At 47.1% G+C, this 27,478-nt stretch overlaps 1 protein-coding gene across 22 annotated transcripts in view; it reads right to left on the bottom strand.

Annotated features, from left to right (window-relative positions):
• Nucleotides 1-26,022, bottom strand: part of nrcama (neuronal cell adhesion molecule a) — a 529,817-nt gene extending 503,795 nt beyond the window's left edge. For 16 of the 22 annotated variants that reach the window (XM_072484331.1, XM_072484323.1, XM_072484344.1 and 13 more), the window contains exon 1: nucleotides 25,657-26,022. The gene's annotated coding sequence lies outside the window, so the exon portion shown is untranslated. Of the gene's footprint in view, nucleotides 1-2,668; nucleotides 2,812-17,712; nucleotides 17,777-25,656 lie in introns of all 22 variants that reach the window. The other 6 variants (XM_072484330.1, XM_072484333.1, XM_072484335.1 and 3 more) reach the window with 2 other exon arrangements.
• Nucleotides 26,023-27,478: the final 1,456 nt, after the last annotated feature.

Genomic DNA, 27,478 nt, shown 5'->3' with positions numbered 1-27,478 from the left:
CCTGGCTCAGGGTCCATTTTAGTTTCCTCACGCCCCTGTACATTAGATTAAAAGGTGCTGTGTAAATGCAAGTTGTTGCTGTAGTTGACGTGTACCAGCATGCACATTGTCCATGGGGGGGGGGGGGGGGGGGGGGGGGGGGGGGCACCGCAGCTGAACTTGCGTATGCCCTAATCCAACATCATGTTAGACACGGACTGAAACCCTAATCCAACAGGCGCCGAGGCCAGTAGCAGCGCCTCCTACTGCCGCCTTGGTTGGGACTCAGCTAACTTGTCCCCAAACAAGGGTCCTTTCTTGTCTGGTTGGCTGTCGCAAGCAGCTCAGCCAACAGGGAATGAGCGAGATTTCATTAATGGGGTCGTAGAAAGGTCAGGACAGGAGGAGGCGTCACAGTACAACGATGTGACAGTAGCCCCATTTTCTACATGCTGTCCAACGCTCTTTAACATTTTCTTAACCTATTTAATGTCATGGACTTGGATTCTGTGGCCTATTACAGTCACATTCTAATGGCATTTTGCATCCCAGATACCTCCAACTTCCCAAGATGCGCTGTCAAAGCAGGGCAACTGATTATTTGGGGACCTTATCGTCATAAATTGACTAAATGTCAGGCTTGGAATTCTTCCTTGTTTTAATCTGGCGATTCTTGGGTTTTTGCAATCACATCAATCAACCAATAGTAATAATCTTTCAATATTTATATTCTCAAACTCTTCCAATCACCCATCAGATCTCCCTGCTTGAACAGCTCTGGCTCTCCAAATCTCTCCAGAACAATTATCTTCTAATTTAAAGGAGAGGACAGGAAGCTCTTTCATTGCAACAACAGCCAGATTATTCCAAATCATCTTGTGAAAAACAAGAGCGAATTAATTATTTTCTCGTAATTCATTACGAAATGAAGGTTTCATTTTTCCGGTTCTTTCCCCAGAACATGGGCAGTTTGATTTTAGTATCCTCAGACCGAAGCAACAAGAACTCCAGATATATTTGAGTTAGGAAAGTAAAAGCAAGGCGGAAGTAAATCACTCCAAGGAGTGAGGGCAGAACCAAGCTCAGCATTTTGCCCATTCCAGCCAAGGTTATTGAGAGAACCAGAGAGGCCCACCGCAGTGAATAACCAACCATCAATGTATGACATTCCATTGTAAACAGGAGCAATGACACAGCTCAGCCACTCCCTCACCTCCTTGAATCAATCCCCCCCATGTAAATGTTCTTTCCAGCCAATTCATACAGCATACTTTGTCCCACTGTTTCAAGATGCAGCTGGGATCTCAATTTTGAGATCAGCTCACTAGCCATGCCGCAAGATCCCCACAGTGCAGAAGGAAGCCATTCAGCCCATTGAGTCTGCGCCGGCCCTCCGAAAGAGTACCATTCCTAGGCACCCCCCCCCCCACACACATAACCTGGGCATCATTGAACACTTAAGGGGCAATGTTTAGCATGGCCAATCCACCGAACCTGCACACCTTTGGGCGATGGGAAGAAACCGGAGCATCCGGAGGAAACCCACACAGACACGGGGAGAAAGTGCAAACTCCACGCAGGCAGCCACCCAATCGAGCCCGTATCCCTGGCGCTGTGAGGCAGCAGTGCTACCCACTGAGCCACCATGCCATTTAGTCTGGGGTCAGAGAGAAGCCAGACAGGCAGCTCGAGTGCTCCATAACACAGCAAGTGATTTGGTGAACCCAGAGCTCAGGGCAGCACATGTACAACGAGACATCGGTGTGCTTGAACACTGCGGTGTAGATACTTCTCTTGGCCAACCTTCTGATCCGGGATAACAATGCAAGTGAACACAGATCAATAAATATTAAGGTCTGGAGTTTCCACTCTGTCCAAAATCAGCCAAGACCGTGCAAAGGATCAAGGGGTTTCAAGCACCAATCGTACCCAGCACAAAATAGAGTTTTTTTAAAAAAGTTACACAAAATTACAGGCGGGACTAGCTTCATGCTGGCCAAACCCCAAATGAATTATCACCATAGTGAATTGCTCCAGTATTCAGGGTTTTGAGAAGGCTCCTCAAATTAAGTTAATTTTAGGCATTTACAAAAAAAATTTTTAAAGGCTCTTATTTTTTGTTGCAAAATAATTATCATTTTTTTTCTAAAGTGCCCAATTTTGCCGGTTTGTGGAAGATTTTACATTCAGTGATGTGCAAATGAGTTGGAACAGAAACTGGAGCAAACACAAACAAATTACTTCTGACCAATAAACACGCCTGAAGAGGAAAGTGTTGACCCAATTCTCTTCAGTAGGACCCAGGATCATTAAAGGGGCCTGGAGCACAAACTGCACAGCCTTCAGGACAGCAATGAGCTACTGTGGGAGAATATAAAACCGGGAAAAGGAGAGGGAGAAATTGGCAGCTTTGCTTTCCACAGACAGGTTTAAGCTTTGGAATTCCCTGCCTAAACCTTTACACCTCTCTCATCATTTAAGGTCATCCTTGAAACCTACCCCTTTAACAAAGCGTTTAGTCACCCAGTCAAATATCCCCTGCTTTGGCTCAGTGTCATTTTTTGTTGAGTTATGCAGCTGCGAAGTGTTTTCCTATGTTTAAAGTGTCACATAAATGCACAATGTTATTAAGTAGAGTTGAAAAGTTTGTAAGTGACAAAACCGAGAGAAAATTTTTTCCTGCGCTCACCTCACTTCTCTGCTGTAGTTTCACAGGTGGCAGATACCCTGCACCAACTCATCCGACTGATTGTGCACAAGTCTCAACGATTCGACCTTTGGGAACTTCATCGCTTTGGGCTCAACTATCCTCGCCTGCAGATGCCACCATCTCTGCACGAACAGGGAATACTGCAGTTAAGATCTCCATTTCTGGCTGATGTTTTCCTCCAGAGTGCCACAGAAACGGAGGCCAACTGGTTAGAGAGTAAGGTCAGAGAATGTAGAGTCAGGGGAATGGGTTGCTAACTCGCTTCGTGACAGAACGCAGAGAGGGGGAATAAAGGGTCGTTCTTTGGCGAGGCAGAAAGTGGGAAGTGACGTTACACTAGAAGCAGGACTGGGATCAGTGCCGTTCACAAATTGCAATCGCGATTTGGACTTTGGAATAAAAAATGCAATTTCTAAGTTTTCAGGTGACATCAAATTGGAGGTATGATCAAAAATTCCAGAAACACTATCTGGGGATTCAAGTGGCCAAGGATTGGGGGCAGCTTCACAAGTTAAATTTGGGCAAAGCAGTGGATCAAATGAGAAGGGATTTTTGCAGATGGGACATGCTCCCACTGACGCTGGCGGGGAGGGTTCAGACGGTGAAGATGACTGCCCTTCCGTGACTGCTTTTCTTTTTTCAGTGTCTCCCGATTTTTGTCCCAAAGGCAATTTTCAGAAGTATGAATATGGCGATATTGAGGTATATATGGGCGGGTAAAACCCCAAGAGTAAAGAGGACACACCTGGAACGGGCCCGCAGGGAAGGGGGATTGGCTCTCCCGAGCTTCATTAACTATTACTGGGCTGCCGACATAATTGATGGTCAGGAAGTGGGTAGTGGGGGAGGGGTCGGTCTGGGAGCGGATGGAGGCAGCATCCTGCAAAGGTACGAGTCTGGAGGCTTGACTGACGGCGCCCCTGCCGTTCTCGCCGACTCGGTACTCCACAAGTCCTGTGGTGGTGGCAGCCCTGAGGGTGTGGGGGCAATGAAGGCAGCATTTGAGACTGGAGGGGGCATCAGTGTGGTCACCGATCTGTGACAATCACCGGTTTGTCCCGGGGGGGGGGCTGGATGGGGGCTTTAAGGTATGGCAGCGGGCATGGATTGAGAGGTTTGGGGATCTATTCATCCAGGAGGACTTTCCAACCTTGGAGTCATTAGAGGCGGAGTTTGATTTGCCAGGTAGGAACGGGTTTCGATATCTTCGGGACTTTGTACGGGAGACAGGTCCCAAGCTTTCCTCGCCTCCCCCTGAGGGGACTACAGGATAAAGTGCTGTCAAAAACAGGGGTTGGAGGTGGGAAGGTTTCGGACATATACAGGGAATTGTTAGAGTGGGAAGGGGCCCCTATCAAAGAGGTGAAGAGGAAGTGGGAAGAGGAGCTAGGAGGGGAGCTGGAAACTGAACGGTGGGAAAAAGCCTTGAAAAGGGTAAATGCATCCTCGTCCTGTGCTAGACTCAGCTTGATTCAGTTCTAGGTAGTCCACAGGGCCCACATGACGGTAGCTCGGATGAGTAGGTTCTTCGAGGAGGTGGAGGACAGATGTGGGCGGTGTGGGTGTAGCCAGGACAACAATGTTCATATGTTTTGGGCATGTCCGAAACTGAGGGAATTCTGGCAGGGATTTGCGGATGTTATGTCGGAAGTCCTGGAAGTTAGGGTAACTCCAAGCCCAGAATTAGCAATATTTGGGATGTCGGAAGATCCGGGGGCAAAGGGTGGCCGATATCATGGCCTTCTCCTCCCTGGTGGCCCGGAGACGGATCTTGCTGAGATGGAGGGACTTGGAGCCCCCAAAATCAGGAGTGTGGGTCAGCGATATGGTAGGGTTTCTCAGTCTGGAGAATATCAAGTTCTCTCTAAGAGGATCCCGGAGTTGGCAGCCGTTCATCGATTTCTTTAACAAAAACTGAACGTCAGCAGTAAGGGGGGGGAAAGGGAAAAAGTGGGGGGGGGGTAGGAAAATAGGAGGCTTGGTAATGTTAAATAAGGACAGGGAATTTAGTATACAGGTAATTGGGGATAAGGCAAGAGAAGTTGTTTCTTTGTTTGTTGTTATTTTAGGGGGTATTTTGTGCGTCGACCCACGTGGTTGTTTTAGAAATGTCAATGTTAAATTGTGAAAATCACAAATGCTTCAATAAAATATTTTCTAAAAAAAAAAATTACAGGAACACGGCAAGAAACATGCAGAAGGGGAAACAATTGGCAAAAGAAGTTCAACACAGATACATGGGAGATAGACCATTTTGGTAGATAGAACAGGGAGGATACTTACTACTGGAAGATGCAAGGTTGGGTGGGGTAGCAGGCCAAAAGGAATCTTGTAGAACAAATACATCAATCACTAAAAGTTGTGCCAGTATGGAAAGGTCATTAAAAAAAACAACAAGGTTTTGCTTATAAAGTGACACAACGAAAAGTCAGGAAATTATACAAAACCTGTACTTAACCTTGGTTTGACCACACTTCAAACAGAATTGTTACAGTGCAGAAGGAGGCCATTCGGTCCAACAAGCCTGCACCCTGCCTAGGCCTACTCCCCCGCCCTGTCTCTTTAACCTTCCCTAACCCGCACATCTTTGGACACTTAACAGGCAAATAGCATTGACAATCCACCTAACATGCACCATGTTTGGACTGTGGGAGGAAACCGGAGCAACCAGAGGAAACTCATGCAGACACGGGAAGAATGTACAAACTACACACAGACGGTCACTCGAGGCAAGAATTGAATCCGGGTCCCTGGCGCTGTGGGGCAGCAGTGCTCACCACTGTGATGTCTCCCATTTAATGTTGCGTACAGTTCTAGTCACCATAGTATTAAAGGGATGTGAGAGGTACTGGAGAGGGTGCAGCGAAGAATTAGAAGATGATACAAGAATTGCCTGATTATACAGCTCAGGAAAGGATTTTCAGGCTGGCCTCTATTCCCTTGGGAGGAAAAGAAAGGCTGAGGAGTAATAGAAGTCTTCAAAATTCTGAAAGCTATTGATAGTGTAGACTTGGGGATAATATTGTAGACTCGGGGACAATGTATTTGCTTTGTGGGGAAGAGCATAACTGGAGGCCATCAATATAAAGATAGTCAACAAGAAATCCTGCAGGAATTCAGAAGAAGATTTACCCAGACTGTGGAACTAACTACCACAGGGCGTGTTTACGTGGATAGTATTTGTTCTTCTCGGCGAAGATGACCATGCTCATCATCTGCAGTGTTTGGTACTGTTCCAATGGGTATGTATATGACTGCAAAGGCTCTTCTGCCCCAGGACATCCTGCTGTAAATAGGACAGGCTACCACACTCAGTTTTCCTCTCTTTGCGTTTTGTCTCTGCACCTGATATGCATTTGGGCACAAACAGAGTTTGAACTTTTTTTTTATTTGGTTGCGCCAAGTGCAACAATCCTGGACGAGCTTCTCCCAGAACCTGGTAGTCAACATCAAAACTCCTAAATGAAGCCTTCAGAGAGTGTCCTTGTAGCCCCCATGAGTGCACACCCCTAACTCAAGCTCTCCAAAGAAAATTCATTTTGGTAAACTAGTGTCAGGAATTCTGGCTACGTGACCAGCCTAACTCAGTTGTGCCGTCTCAGTATAGTGTGATCTTGGAATGCCAACTCAGGTGAGCACCCCAGTCTGGAAACTCAAGTGAATGCAGGCTGAGCTTCTTGGCAGGGTGCTGGTTACAGTTTGAGTCTTACGTGCATCGAGCAGTGTGGACAGGACTATTACTCTATTGACTTTTAGTTTGGTGGGCAGACTTAGTCCTCGTTATTCCCAGGCTGATGTTCAAAGTTTGCTGAAGGCTCCACCTGTTTTGGCAATTCTTGCATATATCTCAGCATCAATGTAGACAGTCGGAGAGAATGTGCAGTCGAGCTGAGAGAATCCACTGCTGACAGGTTCTGGTCATTGACGGGTACCTTGGGCTCAAAATCAATCTTTTCTGGAGCAGTCTGGCACATTGCGTCAGTTTACCTTGTGCTGAAGTTGCCGTAAACAAAAAGTCCATGCTACATTGCTTGTCTAGTTCTGAACCAGCAGCACAATCATCAGCAAACAGGAAATGGTGAGGTGTGACCCGGGTGACCTTGGTCTTTGCCTGGCGTGGTCTCAGATTGAGCAGCTTCCCGTCGATATGATATCAGATTTTGATGCCAGGATCACCGTCATGGAAGGAATCAGAGCGCATGAAGCAGAAAAACATGTTCAAGAGAGTTGGTGCTAGCAGACAGTCCTGTTTAACTCATGGAAATGGGTCAAAAGACTCACCGTCATCCAAGCGACAAATGAAGACACGGTTACGGAACTGGCAAACCATTCGGATGAATTTCTCCAAGCAGCTGATTTTCTCCATTACCCTCCAAAGACCCTCATGGCTGACTGTATCAAAGGTTTTGGTCAGGTCAGCAAACATTGTGCAAAGGTCCATGTTCTATGCTTGGCATTCCTTTTGGAACTCTCTTACTGCAAACACCATGTCAGCAGTTCCTCAACCATTCTGCCAGAGGGTCAGTACAATTTCAGAAAAGAAAGCACAGGTGCGTTTAAGAAGCGAGAAAAGCATTTGTTGGAGACGAGGAGGGAGTGGGGGGGATTACGATGTTACGTTTAGGAGAAAGAAAAGCGGGAAGAGTCTAGAGTGGAGCACAAACACCAGCATAAACTAGTTGGGCCGAATGGCCTCATTTTGTGCTCCATTTCCAATGTATTCCTTTGATCATCCCAACCACACACCCCTGGCTGTGACCAGCTAACCTAGCACAGAGCGAGAACTTAAAGATAAAAGTGAATTACTGCGGATGCTGGAATCTGAAACAAAAAGAGAGAATACTGCACAACCTCAGCAGGTCCCACAGCATCTGTGGAGAGAGGAGGGAGCTAACATTTTGAGGTCTGGATGACGCTGTCAACAGAATGAGGACTTTCCTGATCTGGTAACTCAGCTACTCTCAGTGTCGGCTCGCTGAAGTATTTAGTGGGCAAGGCCAGTTTGATGGAACGTTAATGTGAGCACTGCACATTGAGATGATAGCTCCAATCCTCATGGGTGAGAAGTTCAGTACAAAAAGGTCCCAGAACACCAAACCAGATTTGTTGATTTATCTTCTAAGTGTTGATCCACAAGTCAAAATATTGTGTCTTTTTCATCCCCCGTTAATGGCAGTACGTTTCTTGAGGTACAGACTCGGCAACGTAAAGTTGAAGATGGACAAGTTCAAAACTAATCTACGGAAACAATATTTCAGCGAGCGAGTGGTTGACCTGTAGCATGGGTACCCCGGCGAGACAGTGAAAACAGTTAGGTATTGATTCATTCAGATGTAAACCACAAATGATTTCCTTCAGAAATGCGATAGAGTGGCATTCTCCCTGGTAACATTTATTCCTGAAACCGTATCAGTTAAACAGATGATCTGGTCATTATCTCATTGCTGTCTGTGGGGGGTTGCGGTGTGCAAATTACATGCTATGTTTCCTCTATTATAACAGAAATTACACCTCAAATAAAAAAGCACTTCAGTGGCGCTAAAGGATTTTCTGAGCGCCTGAAGGAAGCCGTATAAAGTATTTATTTTAATTTGAGACATTTATGTAAGTAGAAAGTGCTTGGGAGGAAATTATGCCTTTGGAGTTGTGATTCCCCAAACTCTCTGCCATGGAGGTTTTCCTTGGGCCAATTCTGGTTCTGTTCTAGGCTAATTGATAAGAGATTGATCGTGTAACTTCCAGTACGGGAGAAGACAAACCAAGTGAACTGAGCTCCTCTGTCATCTAGGACAGTGTTTTAAAACTTTGTTTCCGGGGACTCATTTTTAACCAACCGGCCTACCTTCGGAACCCAACCCGGCCGATCTTCGCAACTACGTGGGCCGACCTTCGCGACTTACGCCAGCCGACCTGCGCGACACACCATTTTCTCTTACCTTGTTTGTTGCTGACAAAAATGGAGGAAATGGTTTTGGGTCCCTTTGGCCCCAATGGTCCCTTTGTCCCTTTGACCCCCTGAACTTGGGGAAAAGAAAGGCTGCGACCATATTAAAAAAAAAATGCGGCCACACTACGCAAGCTTGCCCGATCATCAGTGCGCATGCGCAAAACTATGCTCATGCGCACTGATGATCGGGCAAGCTTGCGCAGTGCGGCCATTTTTTTATCCGTTCATGGCCATTTGAAGGCCGCTTGCAGCCGGCATTATTAAAAGCTGGCTGCTGCAGCTGTTGCACGGGGATTTGCACGATCGGGATGGCTCCGCGACCCATCCGCGGGTCGCACCCCCGAGTTTGACAATGCCTGATCTAGGAATCCCGGTGTTCCATCGGATCCACCGATACCCATACCCGATGGCTGAGTACCCCACTTACAAATGCAAGTGTGCGCACAGGCTTCGGGACAAGCTGCAGCCTGCATAGCACACATTACATACACAGTGGCAATGGTGCAGATCAACACAGCCCAGCTGAAAGGCTGGCTGCATGAAAAATAAGGAGTCCTTCACTTCCAATTAAAAGAAAGGGCATGATTGAATAGCAGCAAGAGACAAATGACAACCCAACAGACTGAAGGACATGAGCATCAATCACCACGACTTGTGCCTGGATGTCCCACTGGAGTACATTTCACAGGGTATGTTCAGTACTGCTCCACAAGCCATGTATAAACAAATGGAAAGGACCTTACTTTCAGCCCTGGGAGAGGAAGAGACTGACCAAGGGGATGAAAGATTGCTGGAGGCACACAGCAGAATAAGAGCCCACTCGTCTTTCTCTCTCAGATGCCGATTGAGCTGCCCTGCATTCATACACAGTGCAGTGTTCCTATTATCAATGGACAAATTCATCTCACATCGTTGAGCTATAATCAACTCAAAGAGCATTTCTGTTTGACTACATTAATTCCAACTCCTCTTTCCTTCCTCCAATCTTACACGATCTTAGGGGCGGGTAATAGTGAGCCTCTTCGAGACAATGGTTGACGGCGAAGAAGGTGGTTGTAGACTGCGGGAAGAGATCAATGGGCTAGTCAAGTGGGCAGAACAGTGGCAAATTGAGTTCAATTAGGGCAGTGAGAGACAATGCATTTGAGGAAGGCTAACAATTTAAGGGAATACACAATAAATGGCAAGGCACTGAAGTGTAAAGGAACAGAAGTACCTAGTGTGTGAAAACAGCACCCCACACTACTTTTTTGCACATCTCCCTCAAACCCCATCAGATATCACAAGACTTCACTCAAGCACATTACAAAGTATATTTTGGAACGGGGGTCTATTTCAGGGAGCACTCAACAGCTTATGACATCAGCTTAGCGCTGAATGCATCATGGATGCTCTGACCTGGGTTTATATAGCTATGATAATGTTGACAAATTATTATATCTGTGCTAGTCAAATTGGAGCACAATGCAAATCCAGTGCATCATACCAAGGAAGTCAGGATTTGGAAATCTATGAATTAATCCATTCAAAATATAGTCACAGCAACAAAATATCTCCTCTTTGGGAGCCTAAAATTGTGGTAGTACTCTCGGATGTTGGATGATGAAGTCATCAGAATTGTGAATCAGAAGTGGGCAGCACGGTAGCATTGTGGATAGCACAATTGCTTCACAGCTCCAGGGTCCCAGGTTCGATTCCGGCTTGGGTCACTGTCTGTGTGGAGTCTGCACATCCTCCCCGTGTGCGTGTGGGTTTCCTCCGGGTGCTCCGGTTTCCTCCCACAGTCCAAAGATGTGCAGGTTAGGTGGATTGGCTATGCTAAATTGCCCTTCATGTCCAAAATTGCCCTTAGTGTTGGGTGGGGTTACTGGGTTGTGGGGATAGGGTGGAGGTGTTGGCCTTGGGTGGGGTGCTCTTCCCAAGAGCCGGTACAGACTCGATGGGCCGAATGGCCTCCTTCTGCACTGTAAATTCTATGATCTATGATGCACTCCACAGTTCAACAACTGGCTAGGCACTGGAGAGTCTCAACTTTTGTGCTGTGCAATGGTGATCAGAGCATTTTGGCTTTTATTTCCTAACCTGCACCTTTCCTACTGGCCTATTCTCTCTCTGCAGCACTCTGAAACTGCTCTATAAGTAACATGCAGGAAGATCAATACTAAATTATGTGCATTCGGCTGTCTGCAAACAGTGTAGCCACAGAGGCAGAAATTACAATCAGCGACCGCTACTATTATCCCGAGGGCAGAACAAATTACTTATTGGAATAAAGGTTACACAAAAGGCGACATCAGTTTGTGTGTCCTCTCCTCCATGTTATTAATGGCACAGGAGATTTCATCTAATCTTCTAATCTCATTCTCCTGTAAAATTATGCCTCATACAAAATTGTAGAGGAAAATTAATCTGTCCAACATCCATTCCATCGATTCAAACCAGTTACCTATTAATAAAGAAAGAGAGTGATTCACGCAGGAGACCCGATACTGGCGTTGCACTGTGCTTGCCATCAACTTAACATGAAAAAGAATATTGGAAACGTGAACCGTGGACAAATTGCTGGAGACACACACACCAAGAGGTCAATCAGCATCTTTGGAAGGGAAATGGATGGATTCAACATTTCCTCAGGACTGACTGCACACAGATTTTAGCCATCTGCTCTCTCCACAGATGCCACTTGAACTGCTGCATTTCTGAAGCATTTGCTGGCGTTACCTCATCCAAGAGTGAACTGGGATGTGAAGGAAACTCCAAGAGAGGCTGAATGCAAGACTACGAGGAAGAGGCTCACACTGACACAAACCGCACTGCCTTCCTTTCCTCATCCACCATTTTGTTTTCTTTGCACCAACAATGGCCACTAGAGTCTCTGGTTTGGTAGCAGGGGGCTGGATTCTCCGCCACCGCACCAAAATAGTGGCCGGCGCGGGGGCGGAGAATCCACTTTCACGCCATAATCGGGCCGAGAGCCGGTTCGGGGATTCTCCGAGACCCAAAAATCGGCGTGATCGCGGAGTATGCCGCACAGCTGGTCGACCATTGACAGTGGCCCGCCCAGAAAACCTCTGCACCCAACTGGCCGACTTCCCGACGGCGTGGAACTAACTACCTGTTGCCGGTCGGGATTCTGGCGTGGCAGCTGCGGACTCTGTCCGCGGCCGCCCTGGTCGGGAGGGAGGGGGAAAATCGGACACCGGTGGAGGCCTTATAGGCGGCCGGGGGTTAGATCCTCGCGGTTTGATTCTCAGGCGTGTGGTCGATAGGGAGGTGGTCTCATTTTTCTCTCTAGCACGGCGGTCCGAGTCCACCATGGACTCCGAGCCTCCTGCAGGGCATTGAATTAGCTCAACAACCCCTCCCCAGCCCCCACCTCTCAACAGACATGGGCAACGCCCCAACCCTCTACCCCAGAGCAGCAACCTCCCCCACCCCTCCCACCACTAAGTATCCACATCACCCAGGTATGAAGGAGACCTCGCCCAACCCCCATCCATCCTGGGCGGCATAGGGGCACTGCTCCCAACCCCCCTCCTCCCAAGTGAGCACACCCCACTATCGGGTCACTGAGGGCCCCCCTTCATGTGCCACCCCCGCCAGGCATTGCCAATCTGGCACCCAGGCAGTGCCAACCTACCAGTGCCAAGTTGGTAGTGCCAGTGCACTGCCCTGTCTCCGACCACCCAGGGGCTCCAATAGCCTTAAAGCGATGAACTCCTCCCCCTCCCTGCCAGCGTAGTCATCACGTCTGGTTTCTGTTTTTGAAAACCAGTACAGTGTCACTGGTGGCCTCATGCTGGGTAGGGCTGGTGAATCCTGGAAGCCGGGAATATGGGCCTCGGATGGGCTGAGCATATTTAAATGAGTTTAAAAACTCATGTAAATATGCAAGTCTGGTTCACGCCCAGCGAGGGTGTGCTCTAGATTGCGTCAGGTGCCTCGGGTCAGAACGATCGCAATGTGTTCAGCGTGGACCTCGCCCTCTCTTCTCCGGGTGTAGCTGGAGGTGCGCCTGGCACAACGCGGGGGAGGGCAGGGCAGAAACGTCTCTGTTGGCCATCCAGTTAGATACTGTTTTCTTTATTCCTTCAAGGGATGTGGGCATCACTGGCTAAGCCACAGCCACCCCTCATTGCATGGGGTTGCAGGAGCCCACCAAACTCTCCCACTATACAAGACTAAAATAAAGTCACCATAGTCCCAGATGGCCGGAGGTTGCTCTCCCCATATGAGGGAGAGAACTGACTGGTGGTGATTTAACCTGAAGGTCACCACACCTCAGGCGAGGGGCAAGATTGCAAAGGCGGGACCTTCGTGAATAGCCAGTACGGGAATTGAACCTGGGCTGTTGGCATCACTCCGCATCATGGAGCAGCCGTGCAGCCAACTGAGCTAAAGGTAGCTACAGCTACAGATGGACTGTTCGCAGCAGAGCCCGTCAGACCATTAGTCAGCCAGTGAATCATTTCACCAGCTCACAGTGAGCTCCTTCAGGGAAGAGTGGGGAGTTGCACAGCCAATCACCAACAATTTCATACCGACTGCTTCTTGCTGAGATGTCAACATCTTCCATGCATTTATTCGTCAGTCCTGCCCCATTTTCTGAAAGCTTCGACCTTCCTGAGACTCGGTTCCACGGACACTTGTATATCACTCAATTACAATTCTTCCTGGATAGGTCTGATGGTTGCCTACCCTACAGCCCTGGGCTGCTGACGATCAGTGGAGTAATCCGAATTTGGTTGAGACTGGGTAACACAGCAGAGACAGCACCAAGTTTAGGATTATTTGGCTCCTAGAATTTATAAAAACCCAGAGCAGCACATCCACTCATAGTTGACACAGTTGTAAGATCTTAAAAATATCCCAAAGCTCAAGTTTTACAACATGCTGGAGAACACAATGATATAAAAGCAAGCAGCGTCATTATAACATTTCTTGATCACAAAACCCTTCATACACAATGAATTCCTTTTGGAATACCATGACAATTGTTAAATAGTCAAACACAGCAGCCACTATGCATTCGCAATATCCTGCAAACGGGAGATGAATGAGCAGTCAATCTCTTGTTGATGAACCTACACTTGATGCCACGAGACGCTGAGCACCGAGACACTCGACTGCGTCTCATGGCACGCTCCACTGAGAAAATAATAACTTGGAATCCACTGCTGGCAAAATGAACTTGCCAAACAACACGCTCACAATCAAATTTCTCTCAGTATTTTAAAAGGGGCGTCGATGTGGTCATTTTAAGTGCAAAGCCACCTTGCCAAACCAGCCAGTTTCCCCTGGTTAGCTGGAGAGAGGCGAGGTTACTGCAGTCAACACTCAAATGGGTTGAGTGTGTGTGGGCAATGTAGAAGCTGGGGGACAGGATGGGATGAAACACAGATCTACCTTCTGCGTGACCCACTGGCAGGAAAGATAGCTGCCCCCTCAATCTTGGCTCGGTGATAGAACTCTCACATCTGAATCAGAAAGTTAAGGTTTAGCGAAAAGCACTAAATCTGAGCTGACACTCCAGTGCAGTACTGAGGGAGTGCTTCACTGTCGGAGGGGCAGCATTTCGAATGAGACATTAAAGCCGTCTGTCAGAACCTGGAAGTTGTTTGCTGCATTTCCATGCATAAGCTTCAAAGGTTTGGCCATTCGATTTGTAAAGTGGTTTGAGAGTGGACCGAGGTCACAAAACGTACTCAGTCGCAGAGTTTTACACAGCACAGAGAGCTCCCCATCATGCCTGTGTCAGCCATCAAACACCTAGCTCACATTTTCGGTCTGTAGCCTTGTAAGCGATGGCATTTCAAGTGCGCAGCTAAATGCTTCTTAAATGTTGTGAGGCTTCCTGCTTCTACCACCCAGTGAGTTCCAGATCCCCACCACCCTCTAGTGAAAACATTTTTCCTCAAATCCCCTGCTCCTCAACTTAAATCTATGCCCCCTGGATTTTGACCCCTTTACGAAGGGGAAAAGTTATTCCTATCTATATCCCTCATAATTTTGTACAGCTTGATGCGCTTCCACCCCCCCCCCCCCCCCCCCCCCCACCCGCACCTCCTCCCAGACTTCTCTGCTCTAAGGAAAACAACCCCAGCCTAGCCAGCCGCTCGTCGTAGCTGAAACTCTCCAGCCAGGCGACATCCTGGTGAATCTCCTCTGCACCCTCTCTAGTGCAATCACATACTTCCTGTAGTGTGGCTACCAGAACTGCACACAGGACTTTAGCTGTGGCCTAACGGGTGTTTAATACAGCTCCATCATAACCTCCCTGCTCTTATATTCTATTCCTCGGTTAATAAAGACAAATATCCCACATGCCTTCTTAACCACCTTGTTTACCTGTCCTGATGACTTCAGGCATCTATCAACATGCATCCCAAGGTTCCTTTGATTCTCTATACTTCCAAGCGTCCTACAGTTCATTGCCTTGCCTTTGCTCATCCTCCCAAAATGCATTAGCTCTCACTTTTCAGTGTTAAATTGCATTTGGCACTGTCCTGCCCATCTGATCAGCCCGGCTATATGGCCCTGTAATCGAAGGCTTTCCTCCTCGCTCTTTACCTCAGCGTGAATTTTCATGCCATCAGCGAACTTACTGATCATACCCCCCCACATTCACATCCAGATCATTAAGGTACTCTACAAAAAGCAAGGAACCCGGCACCGATCCCTGCGGTACACAACTGGATACAGGCTTCCAGTCACAAAAACAATCTTTGATCATCACCCTCTGCCTCCAACCACTCAGCCAATTTGGGTATAATTTGCCAAATTGCCCTGGATCCCATGGGTTCTTAAGTTCACCTCTACCACCTGCCTGCCTTCATTTCCTAAAGTTATGTCAAGCACTGCCTCCTCTCTTGTAGGACATTCTGGCTCTCTGGATGCACTAAGAATTCCACCCCCTTTCACACTTGGCCTATCCCAATTAATATTGGGGAAGTTGAAATTCCCTACAATCATTACCCTATTATTTTTACACTTGTGAGATTTGTCTACATATCTGTTCTTCTATCTTTCCCTGACTGTTTGGGACCTATAGTACACTTCCATAAACTTTATTGCCCCTAAGTTCCACCCATAGGCCTCAATTGAGGAGCCCAAGATATCTTCCCTCCTCTCTGCAGTAGTTAACTCCTTGATCAATACTGCAACACCACTTCCTCTTTTACACACCCTCCTCTTGTCTGAAGATTCTACATGCCGGATTTGAGCTGCCAGTCCTGCCCCCTCCCTCAATCATGTTTCTGTGATAGCAATATTATCGTACCCTCATGAGTTAATTAGCACCCACAATTCATCAGCCTTACCTGAAAGACTCCTTGCATTAAAATAAATGCCATATTCTGTTGTGCCTTAATATGTCTCTCTTTGCTCTACCTTCCAGACTAAATTAGTATTTCTTCTATACTTGACTACTCACCACTACCCCAATGTAGCCCCATACCTTGACCCAACCCCCCTATTAGTTTAAACCCTCCCCCAACAATACTGATGTGGAGATGCTGGTGTTGGATTAGGGTGAGCACAGTAAGAAGTCTTACAACACCAGGTTAAAGTCCAACAGATTTGTTTCAAATCACTAGCTTTCGGAGCACTGCTCCTTCACCTGAGGAAGGAGCAGTGCTCCGAAAGCTAGTGATTTGAAACAAACCTGCTGGACCTTAACCTGGTGTTGTAAGACTTCTTACTGTGCCCAACAACACTAACAAATCTCTCACAAGTATGTTGGTCCTATTCCGTTCAGATGCAACCAGTCCGACTTGTACAGGTCCTACCTTCCCCAGAAATGGATCCAATGATCCAGGAAACTAAAGCCCTCCCCCTCCTGCACCATCTCTTCAGCCACACATTCATCTGATCTATCCTCCTATTCCCAGACTCGCAGTACTGGTAGTAATACAGAGGTTACAATCTTTTGAGCTCTGCTTTTAAATCTGCAACCTAGCTTCCTAAATTCTTGCTGCAGGACCTGATCTCTCTTTCTACTTATGTCGTTGGTACCAATGTGAACCACGCCACGACCTCTGCTGGTTCATCCTCCCCCTTCTTAATTCCCTGCAGCTATTTAGTGACATCCTTGACCCTAGCACTAGGGAGGCAACACACCATCTTGGAGTCGTGTCTACGACTGCAGAAACGCCTGTCTGCAGCCCTCACTATCGGGTCTCCTACCACTATTGCTCTTAATACTCCTCCACCCAGTACAGCTGAGGCAGCCACAGTGCCGTGAACTTGGCTCTGGCTGCATTCCCCAGAGGAAGCATCACTCTCACCATCTTCCAACACAGAAAAACAGTTCTCGAGTGTGATGCACTTGGGGGCTTGCCTGACTACCTGTCTGTCGCATTCTTCTGACTGGGGAGGGTCACCCATTCCCTCTCTGACTACATTTACTTAAACTGTGTGGTGACTACATCTAAAAATGTGCTGTCTACATGTAGAATTTTATTGAATTTGCAGTGCAGAAGGAGGCCCTTCAGCCCATCAAGTCTGCACCGCTCCTGGAAAGAGCACCCCACTTATGCCCACACCTCCACCCTATCCCCGTAACCCAACCTAACCTTTTTGGACACTATCATGGCCAATCCACCTAACCTGCGCCTCTTTAGACTGTGGGAGGGAACCGGAGCACCCGGAGGAAACCCACACAGACACGGGGAGAACATGCAGACTCCGCACAGACAGTGACCCAGGCCGGGAATCAAACCTGGGACCCTGGAGCTGTGAAGCAACTGTGTTAACCACATAATTCTCAGTCTTGCAGATGCGCCGCTGTGCCTCCAGCCCACGCTCAAGCTCCAAACACCAGCTCTCAAGCCTATCAAACCAGGGGCACTTCCTGTAAAAATATTGTCATCCAGACTGCCCAGAGTGTCTAGGAATTCCCACGTACTGCAGGCTGTGCAAACCCGGGACTGAGCTCCCCAGTTGTACTTTTGGCTTCAAAGATTCTCACCTTAAATTACATGCCAATTAGAAAAATATTTAAGTTGTTTATTTAAAAAGCTAGGACCTTTCCGTACCTTTCCTTAATGTTGCTTTAAATTGGAGAAAAATCACTTACCCACTCCTTATAATCAGCTCTCTCCCTTGTAGCCTCTACTGGTACAGCAGAGCAAGACCACTCTCTGAAGATTAAAAAGTCAGAAAGCAAAAAATATAACAGAAATCACCTCTTTCCCCTCTGTACCAAATTCCTACTGTGCTCCAAATTCTTGATACAGCACCAACACTCACTCTGGCTGTGTCTCACTCAGGATGTGCTCTCTCCCCAGCTGCTCGTGTGCAAATCTTACTGATCGCGCGCTTCCAGCAGCTCCACTGTATAAATGCAAGCCTTTTTCTTTCTCTCTGCAGTTCAGGGCCCGATTTATTTTCCCATAAGGGCAGAGCTTTTACTAAAGCTGCACCACCCTAATGCAAGGGCAAAGCTGGAGTCGTTTATGAACTAAACCAACTGCAAGCTATGTTAGAGCTTAATCCAAACTTTGCTTTATTATGCAAATACAATTGGGCACCTCCCCGACCCCACCCAGTAAGGGATTCTGGCAGACATGGATGGCAAGCTCCTATTTGTGCACTAAACCATCAGGCTGAAAGTGGCACTGGAATCTGTTCCACTAGCTGGTGCAGGTAATATGCACCCTCTGGGCTTATTTTTATTTGGCAGATTGCATGTGATAGAATTTCATTATTCATGATTCTACTAGCAGCCTTGCCAAACGAAGGCACACAATGCGAAGTGCTGGAATTAACCCAAGCCTAATTAAAGCAATTCATTTGAATTCTTTTGATATCTGGTCAAAATGTTAAATTATTTCTTTTTTTTTTAAAACACAAATTAAAGAAACAATGTTTTGGGGGGTCTTTCTTATACTGGTTCCTTCCATTGCTGAAAGCATCGACGAGCTAATAGTCATTACTGATGTGTCGTCTTCAGGTCAGAGGGTCTTCTGGCTGAGCACATCACAGCTGAGACCCAATTCGACACACAACCTGGCATCTTAAAATTGCTTCTGCAAGGTTTGCTGGCAAGTGAACAGGACAGAGGGACCCTTCCTGAAACCTGGGCATTGCTATCAGGAAAGCATATTTCTTCTTTGGGTGGCACACTGTTACAGCTTTGGGTGACTCTCTGTGTGGAGTTTGCACGTTCTCCTTGTGTCTGCGTGGGTTTCCTCCGGGTGCTCCGGTTTCCTCCCACAGTCCAAAAATGTGCAGCTCAGGTGGATTGGCCATGCTAAATTGTCCCTTAGTGTCCAAGGATGTGTAGGTCAGGTGGAGTTAACAGGATGGGGCGGGGGAATGGGCCTAGATATAGTGATCTTTCAGAAGGGCGGTGCAGACTCGATGAGCCGAATGACATTCTATTGCTAGTCATTCTATACGACTATGTGACTAAATGAACCCGTCACAAGATCCAAATGTAGATATTAGCACAACTGATTGCAACAAATGCTTCAGGGGGAAAAAAATCTCTTAATCCTGTGCTCATCAAGGATATCGGTGCTGGACAATTGGAGGATTTTGCTTTTCACACACACAGATCCAATTTGAGCAGTTTAAACCTGGTCAACACTCATGCACTTTTACTTGCCCGGTGAATCACAGGTTTGATGCAGGACAAAGATCCTGATTATGACCCAGTAACTTGATTTAGTCCTTTGTTCAGAAGAACGGGTAATCCTCAACTCCATCAGGGTGACATGTTCCCGAGGAGTCACCCCATCTCCTCTCTGAACAAGGCCTCACAGGGAGTTTTTACGCAAGTCCATGCCCTATCAGGGCAGGAAGCAATGATAACTATTCTTTTCACACAGGTCGCTGAAATGCGAAGGAAATGTTCACCCTGGGCTGGATTTGAATCCAGGTCCAAGAGACAAGCAAGCTTGGTAGTCTAACCAATTCCACAACTCACATTTACAATAATGCTAGCTTCACCTAGATTCAATATTTAGCTTTAATTTCAAAATGTTAATAAACCACACACTGCTCTCAATAGCACACACAAAGTATTATTTCCAGGGTGCAGCAGTAACAAAACATTATCATGCATTTCAGGAGCACTTTCTTATACAGTACCACAGATCCTGTCCCACTTTCACTTTGGCTTGTACATGCCTTTACACCAAGTTGTGAACATGATTTAAGATTACACCACGACTAAACACAAATATCAAGCAGTGACTCCTGGACATCGGGAGGTCCTTTGTGGGGGGGAAATCGATCAATGCGGACCTCAAATAATCCTCTAACGGAACTTGAATGCCACCATCCTTTCTAAAAAATAAGTTGTTCATACCCATGGAGCAAATTCCAGTCCAATACAACGGAAAGGTGCAATCCGACAACTACCAAAATATGGTTTTGTTAGCATAGTTTAGTTACAAATGGAGGTTTGTTATCTTTGCTGAATAAACACTCTGGTAAAAATGCTCAAGAATAATACATGTTCAATTAATCATTAATTAAGTCTGTGAATATACAAGAAATGCCAGAAGTGTGCAGATGTTCACACATTTGAATTCCAATCTATGCAAATTTGAATTACAAACGCACAATGGAAATCTGCATGTGTCTACAGATAATACAAATTAACTTCAACCCTATCAATTACACACAAGAGCAATTTTTTGCATTGCAAATATTAATATTTTTTCTGTTCATGCTGCTTTGCATTTCGGCAATGACTTTCTGTCTGCATGTTTGATTTATTTAGTGGATTCCGTTCTCGTGAACATTCCCCTTGTTTTATGCTCCCTTTCATACGAAGAATATAAAAGCAATAGGAAATGCTGCATAGATCCCGCACTGTGACAGTCGCAAGATTTCACTAAAGCTGAGAAGGGCGATTGGGAACTTGATTGAAGTCTCCAAGATTATAAAGGGGTTTGGCAGAGTAAAGCACAATAAAATAGTTTCCCTAATTGTTGACGAGATAATGAAGAGGGCTTAAATGGAAGGTGGCCCCCCAAATTCCCCCAGGAAATATAAAAAGTAAAGCCTCTTTACACGGGAGGGCAGCTAGAAATGGAATGCTACATCCCCAACTATTGTGCAAACAAGGACATTGATTGTTGTTTGAAAGAGAGGAATATGGGACGATTTGGGGATTAGGCAGATGCTTGGGATGCTTGTGGAGTAAACGTGTTGCACCGTATCCTATTCAACCATTCCTCTCTCAGGACACATGACCATCATCGGCTTCAAAGGGTGGCGCAGTGGTTAGCACTGCTGTCTCACAGTGCCAGGGATCCGGGTTCAATTCCAGCCTCAGGTAACAGTCTGTGTGGAGTGTGCACTTTCTGACCTTGTTTGCGTGGATTTCCTTCATGCTCCAGTTTCCTCCCACAGTCCAAAGATGTGGTTAGGTGGATTGGCCATGCTAAATTGCCCCTTAGTGTCCAAAGGCTAAGGTGGGGTTACGGGGATAGTCGGGGCATAGGTAGGGTGTTCTTTCCAAGGGTCGGTACAGACTCAATGGGCCGAATGGCCTCCTTCTGTACTGTAGAGATTCTATGATCTTCCTCCTGCAATCACCAGACTTTTGAGGCTCATTTACCTCAACCAACCCCCCCCCCATTTTGAAACTTTGGTGATGGAGATACTCCGTACCGTGGGATTTTTTGGTTTTACTTTCATTTCCCAGTGAAACAAGTCTCCTCAAAATGCACAATGCAACATCACAAAATGGCTACCCGCCGCTTCAACGTGACATTCCCATCAGTGAAATGGAAATATGGCCATTCTCCATTGCAGAAGGAAATAAACATGATGAGCAAAGTATTTTTTTCTGAAGCCAGTGATCCATTGAAAATGGAATTTAACCGTGAGATGGAGAGTGGTCAACAGCTGCATGAGAGAACATGTGTTAAATAGAATAAGATGTAATTGGAACAACAGTGAGAGTGCCGGGAGGAGGGAGATGATTTGGGAGGACTTGCTTGCAGCACAGGAATCCTCCAATAATACCCACACAAACAGCCTTAAAGTCACTAGTTTATAGATACATAGAAGTTGGAGCAGGAGGAGGCCGATTGGCCCTTCAAGCCTGCTCTGCCATTCATCACGATCATGGCTGACCATCCAACTCAATAGCCCAATCCTGCTTTCTCCCCATAGCCTTTGATCCCATTCTCCCCAATGTTTCCTCCATAAATATTTGCAGGTCAAATCCCAAGCGCCTGCTCAATCCCCAAATCTTTCCATATCCCTCTCTTTCAAGCAGCAATTTAATTATTTGCTTCAACAATGGATTGTGACATGGAATTTCGCTCTCCCCCCCCCCCCCCAACCACCACCCGCCCACAGTGTAGAGAGGCTGTAATTTTCAAATTACCTCTTTATTATTTTTTGTGGCAACCTTACATTTATGCCCAATCATTATCATAGAATCCCTAAAGTACCACAGGAGGCTATTCTGCCCATCGAGTCTCTGATAGAACACCCTAGGCCCACTCTCCTGTCCATCCCACCCCATCCCCGTAACCTAACTTGCACATCCCTGGACACTGAGGACAATTTATTATGGCCAATCCACCTAACCTGCACATCTTTGGACTGTGGGAGGAAATCGGGGCACCCGGAGGAAACCCACGCAGACACGGGGAGAACGTGCAGACTCCGCACAGACAGTGACCCAAGGCCGACACCAAACGAGGGTCTCTGGTGCTGTGAGGCAGCAGTGCTGGCCACTTGTCAACAACAACCAGTGGGAACATTTCTATTATAATTTATTTTTAGCAAAACCCTTCATAACGTTGAAGACCTCAATCAAGTTCCCACTCCTCAATTTTCGTGATATATTTCTTAATGACTGTAACACTCTGTGGAATCGAACGGCATCCACTCCGTAGAAAGAGCATTGCTTCAGATTTCAGCCTTGTAACAGCTCAGGTACCGAAAACACGGGTAAACAACCAAAAAAAAAGCCATATTTTGTCATAACTATTTTGAAGCCAGGGATCCACAGTGTTTCTCTCATTTTATTGAAGGCATTTTCAATATAGACCTAACCAAGAGATACAGAACCCAACCGTTGCAACTGGAAACAAACCCTTCCCTCCCTGCAACCGCACCTCCCACTCACCCCAGCACCCACCCCACATTCCAGTTTTTCATCCCACCCAAACAGGAAATAAAATGAAACGACTCCCCCTCCCCCCCGCAACTGACGACTCAATAGTCCTTAAAGAAGTCGATGAACAGCTTCCACCTCGAGGTAAACCCCTCCTCCGAACCTCGAATGGCGGTAAACTTGATCTTTTCCAAATGCAGGAACTCTGCCTTCGCCGGCGGCTCCGAGTCCCGCCAGCAGAATGAAATCCGTCTCCAGGCTATCAGGGAGGCAAAAGCCAACACGTCGGCCTCTCACCCCACCTGTACTCCCGGGTCCTCTGACACTCCAAATATCGCCACCTCCAGACTCAGAGCTACCTCTACCCCCAAAATCTTTGTCTTACGTCCGAAAATCCCTTCCAAAGCCCTCTCAATCTCGGACATGCCCAAATATATGCAAATGATTCACCGACCTCCCCGCACACCGCCTACATCTATCCTCCATCCCTGGAAAGAACCGACTCATCCTAGACACCGTCATGTGGGCCTTGTACGCCATCGTAAATTGGATAAGGCCTGGTCTTTCACATGACGAGGACGCATTCACCCTCCACAGAGCTTCACTCCATACTCCAGCCCCCAACGCCCCACCCAACTGCTCCTCCCACTTACGCATAACCTTCTCCACGGGAGGTCAGTCCCTCTTCATCAACTCCCCACATATATCCGCAACCTTGCCCTCCCCTATTTCACCCTCAGACAGAAGCTTAACCTACAGCATCGAGGGCGGCGGCATCAGAGACGGCGGCACCTCTTTGCTCAATCAGTCCTTAACCTGCAGATACCTGAACCCCTTCGGCAACTGGGAACAGTGTTTCTCTTTAATAACGTGAAAGATAGGCAGCCCAGTCTCAGGTTGTTACAAATACCGCTTGCATCACAATGCTACAAAGCCTATCCATTTATGAGACTTGTTACAGTTATTGTGATCTGGAATGTGCTGCCTGAAGGGGGTGTTGGAAACAGATTGGCCAGTAACTCTCATAAGGGCACTGGGAAAGCAAGATTACAGGGACAAGAGCAAGGCAGTGGGATTAATGGGATAGCTCTTTCAAAGAGGTGATGGGAGCACAAGTTGAATGGTTTGTATTATTTTATGATTGATGACAAAACCATGCAAGTTGCTGAAAGCCATGTCACCGCGCACATTCCAGTTGCTCGACTGTGGCCAACACCAGCCGTCAAAGAACAAAGGGTCAAGGCATTCAGTACACAAACCATGCTAAAGACACAAGGACCTTTCTCAAACCTTCCTGTTCCCCTGGGTGCCCTGCTAAGATCTAACGATTCAATGTGAGCAGGCTAAAGAAATGGGAAATCGTACTGGATGAATCATGGCCAAGAAAACAAATCCTTCCACCCCACTACCATTAACTGACTCCTCTGGAGAAAAAAAATTTAAACTGGTCAAAATTCCTCCATCAAAAATATAGTTTATACTGGATACATCAAATGGAAAATGCAACTTTAACAGGGATACACTGCAGTGTGGGGTGGGTTGTAGAATTGCTGGGATCAGCCTGTGCGGTGAAGAACATGTTTTATAGTCTGGCTACACACTCTGGAGCACAGTAGCTCTCTCCTCTTTGTCAGAAAATTTCAGCTGATCATTCCCACACATGCACATCCTCCAGAAAATCCCACCTGTTGCAGAGTGTCTCGTTGCAAAAGGAACACAGCTCAATTGATCGCGCACAGTCAAATTCGATTTTGTACGACATGGCCTTCCAAGGCCAAGGCTTTGGGCAATGGCCCATTAATAACCAATAGGCTGCTGGCGGAGCCAGTCCCGTTTCATTTGAGATTCTGAGCAGGATCTGGGGAGAATAAACTAGTGGCCCTGATTTGAAGGAGGAGGGTTTAAAGAAAAACATTGGATGAGGAATTGCAATGGTTCTTTCATGCAGAGACAGCAAGCCAAAGTGCTTTAAAACGCACAACAACACCAATGGAAGATTGATCTGATCACTAGTCATTTACCTTTGGAAAGGTAAGGAAGGGGATCAGTCCCACCAGCCGAGAGGAGAGAGGGCGGATAAACAGGATGCTGCCCTTTGAGGTGTTTTTATGGGGGTGGGCTGAAACCTGAGAGCTTGAAACTGACGCTGAAATGTACAATCTATAGACAAGTGCAGCTTCGACAGTGCCCGCTCTTCATTACACTGGACATGCGGGGAGACATGGGGGGGGGGGCTGTTATTCCCCAGTGTCTACCACAGCTGTCCTCTGCGTTACCACCTGACACTCGGGTTTTCAACGCACTTAAAAGTAAATGACACACTGAAGAATCGCTTCCTGCACTGATTCGCCCACACCTATGTAATAGGGAGGGCAAAAAATGTGGGGTGGGGGGTTTGCAGGGTGTCAGGGAATTCTGAATACCTCCAACCCATAACCCAAGGAGGGGGTTTGTTTTTAAAAAAAGACACCCCCTTAATTCACATTGGAAGTAAAAAATAAAAGCTTTAAGACATGCAGGGATTAACCGGAGTGTTAATGGTTGAAGTCTTGCCACGGTATCTCTGCAGGTTCAGCATCTCAGTCCACCTCAGCGGACTGGAATATATCAGCAACCCTCCTCTCTTCCTACCCCAGCCCCGGGGAGGAGGGGGGCTGAATTCACGCAGGAAAATGTCGCATTTCCACCCAAACCCAAGTGGGCAAATCTATGTCATTCTCTCTCCCCCCCTCCCCTCCCCGAGATCTCCATCGCAAGGTGCGAATATCACCGGTTGCTAGGCGGGCTTGGGAGCTGCCAATATGACACAGTTTATCTGCAGCAGCATCACCTTCAATGTTCACCGCCCCCCCCGCAAAAAATAAACAAGATCATTCGCAAAATGCAAACCTCCTACCAAAAAATAAGGCTAAATGTATAATAAACACTTACCAGATGTGTGGCTGAACAAGCAGTTGTCTTAGAGAGAGTGGGAGAGGTGTTGAAATAAATTCTGACCATCAATTTCAAACGGGGGCAGGAGAAGGAAAAAAAATAAGGAGAGCGTTTACAAATAAAAGAGGCTTGATGCAGCAGCACCAACTAAATAAACGCCGTGCTTAAAGGGCAAAGTGGCGTCCGGGTGCCGCTGCCTGCAAACTCCAGCCCGACCGACGCTGCGACACGGGCACTGAGTCTGTGTTGCCCCCTTTGACTCAAAAGCAGCCTTGCTCCCCGCTCCCTGCCTCCCCGGCCCCACTGCTGCAATCCGAACCTGCGCCGCTGCAACCAAGACCGCAGCGACACCAGCGGCGTGTCTGCTCCAGGAACCTGACAGTGGCTGGCAAGCTGCCTCAGCTTCCCACACCCCTTCGCAAGATGCGCCCACCTCCTCCGCCTGCATAGCCAAAGGAACCACTGGGAGGGAGAGCATGGGAGATGGGATGATTCTCCTAATCTTTATTTTTTTATTTTTAAAACGACGCCTTGGCTTAAATCACACCATGGAGAGTGCAAGAAATCTCAACACAATAATAATCTTTATTAGTGTCACAAGTGAAATGAAATGAATGAAAATCGCTTATTGTCACAAGTAGGCTTCAATGAAGTTACTGTGAAAAGCCCCTAGTCGCCACATTCCGGTGCCTGTTCGGGGAGGCTGGTACGGGAATCGAACCGTGCTGCTGGCCTGCCTTGGTCTGCTTTAAAAGCCAGCGATTTAGCCCAGTGTGCTAAACCAGTAAGTAGGCTTACAATGAAATTACGGTGGAAATTCCACACAGGCGCCTGTTCGGGTACACAGAGGGATAATTCAGAATGTCCAATTCACCTAACAAGCACGTCTTTCGGGGACTTGTGGGAGGAAACCGGAACACCCGGAGGAAACCCACCGGGAGAACGTGTAGACTCAGCACAGACAGTGACCCAAGCCAGAAATCGAACCTGGGATCTTGGCGCTGTAAAACAACAGTGCTAACCATTGTGCTACGGGAGGCCACACACCAGGTAGCGCTGACCAGGATCTGCATTTAATCCCCCAGGAAGGAGAGCAAATCTGCAGTTATTGCATTTTTGTCTTGCCAGAGATAGCTTCCGGTATCTGGGTATCCATGTGGCCCATGATTGGCCCCTGCCCCACACCAGAGGCCAGAACTGGACTTGGGTCCCTGGTGCTGTTTACGACGCATCTTAAAATCATACAGGAGCGAAGGAGACCATTTGACGTGGCTGTGTCGGCTATATAAAAGATTAATCTCTCTCCACCCTGCTCCTTTCCCACAGCACTGAATTTCTCCCCCCTTTCTTTTCACTTCTCTGCCCGATTCTCTTTTGAAAGTTGCTATTGAATTTGCTCCCTCCTACCTTTCAGACATCAAATCAGAACTCTCTGTCTCAAATAAACATTTCTTTTCCCCTCCCATTGGTTCTTTTCCAATGGGAAAACGAGTGGCTAGATTTTTAGAAGCGGCGTCGAGCCCTGGGGGTGAATTATAGCAAATTGAGCTCTTAAACATTTCCCACGTCCTTCCCTCCACCTTTGGTGGTTCTGCCTTCAGCTGCCTCGGTCCCAAGTTGTGGAATGCCCTCCCTCAACCACCCCATCTCTATTTCGTTAACTTACTCCTTAAATCCGACCTCTGAATAAACATCTCAACAATTCCCCAAACATCTCCCATTATGGCTGGGTGTCAACTGTAGTCTGATTGATACATTTATCCTTTTGATACATTTAAAAAAAATTTAAAATGTCCAATTCTTTTTTTTCCAATTAAGG

This window comes from Scyliorhinus torazame, chromosome 19 (genome assembly GCF_047496885.1).
Source record: "Scyliorhinus torazame isolate Kashiwa2021f chromosome 19, sScyTor2.1, whole genome shotgun sequence".
In the NCBI taxonomy this organism is placed as follows: Eukaryota; Metazoa; Chordata; class Chondrichthyes; order Carcharhiniformes; family Scyliorhinidae; genus Scyliorhinus; species Scyliorhinus torazame.
The sequence above is the reverse complement of the archived record's forward strand: the minus strand, read 5'-3'. Positions and strand labels throughout refer to the sequence as shown.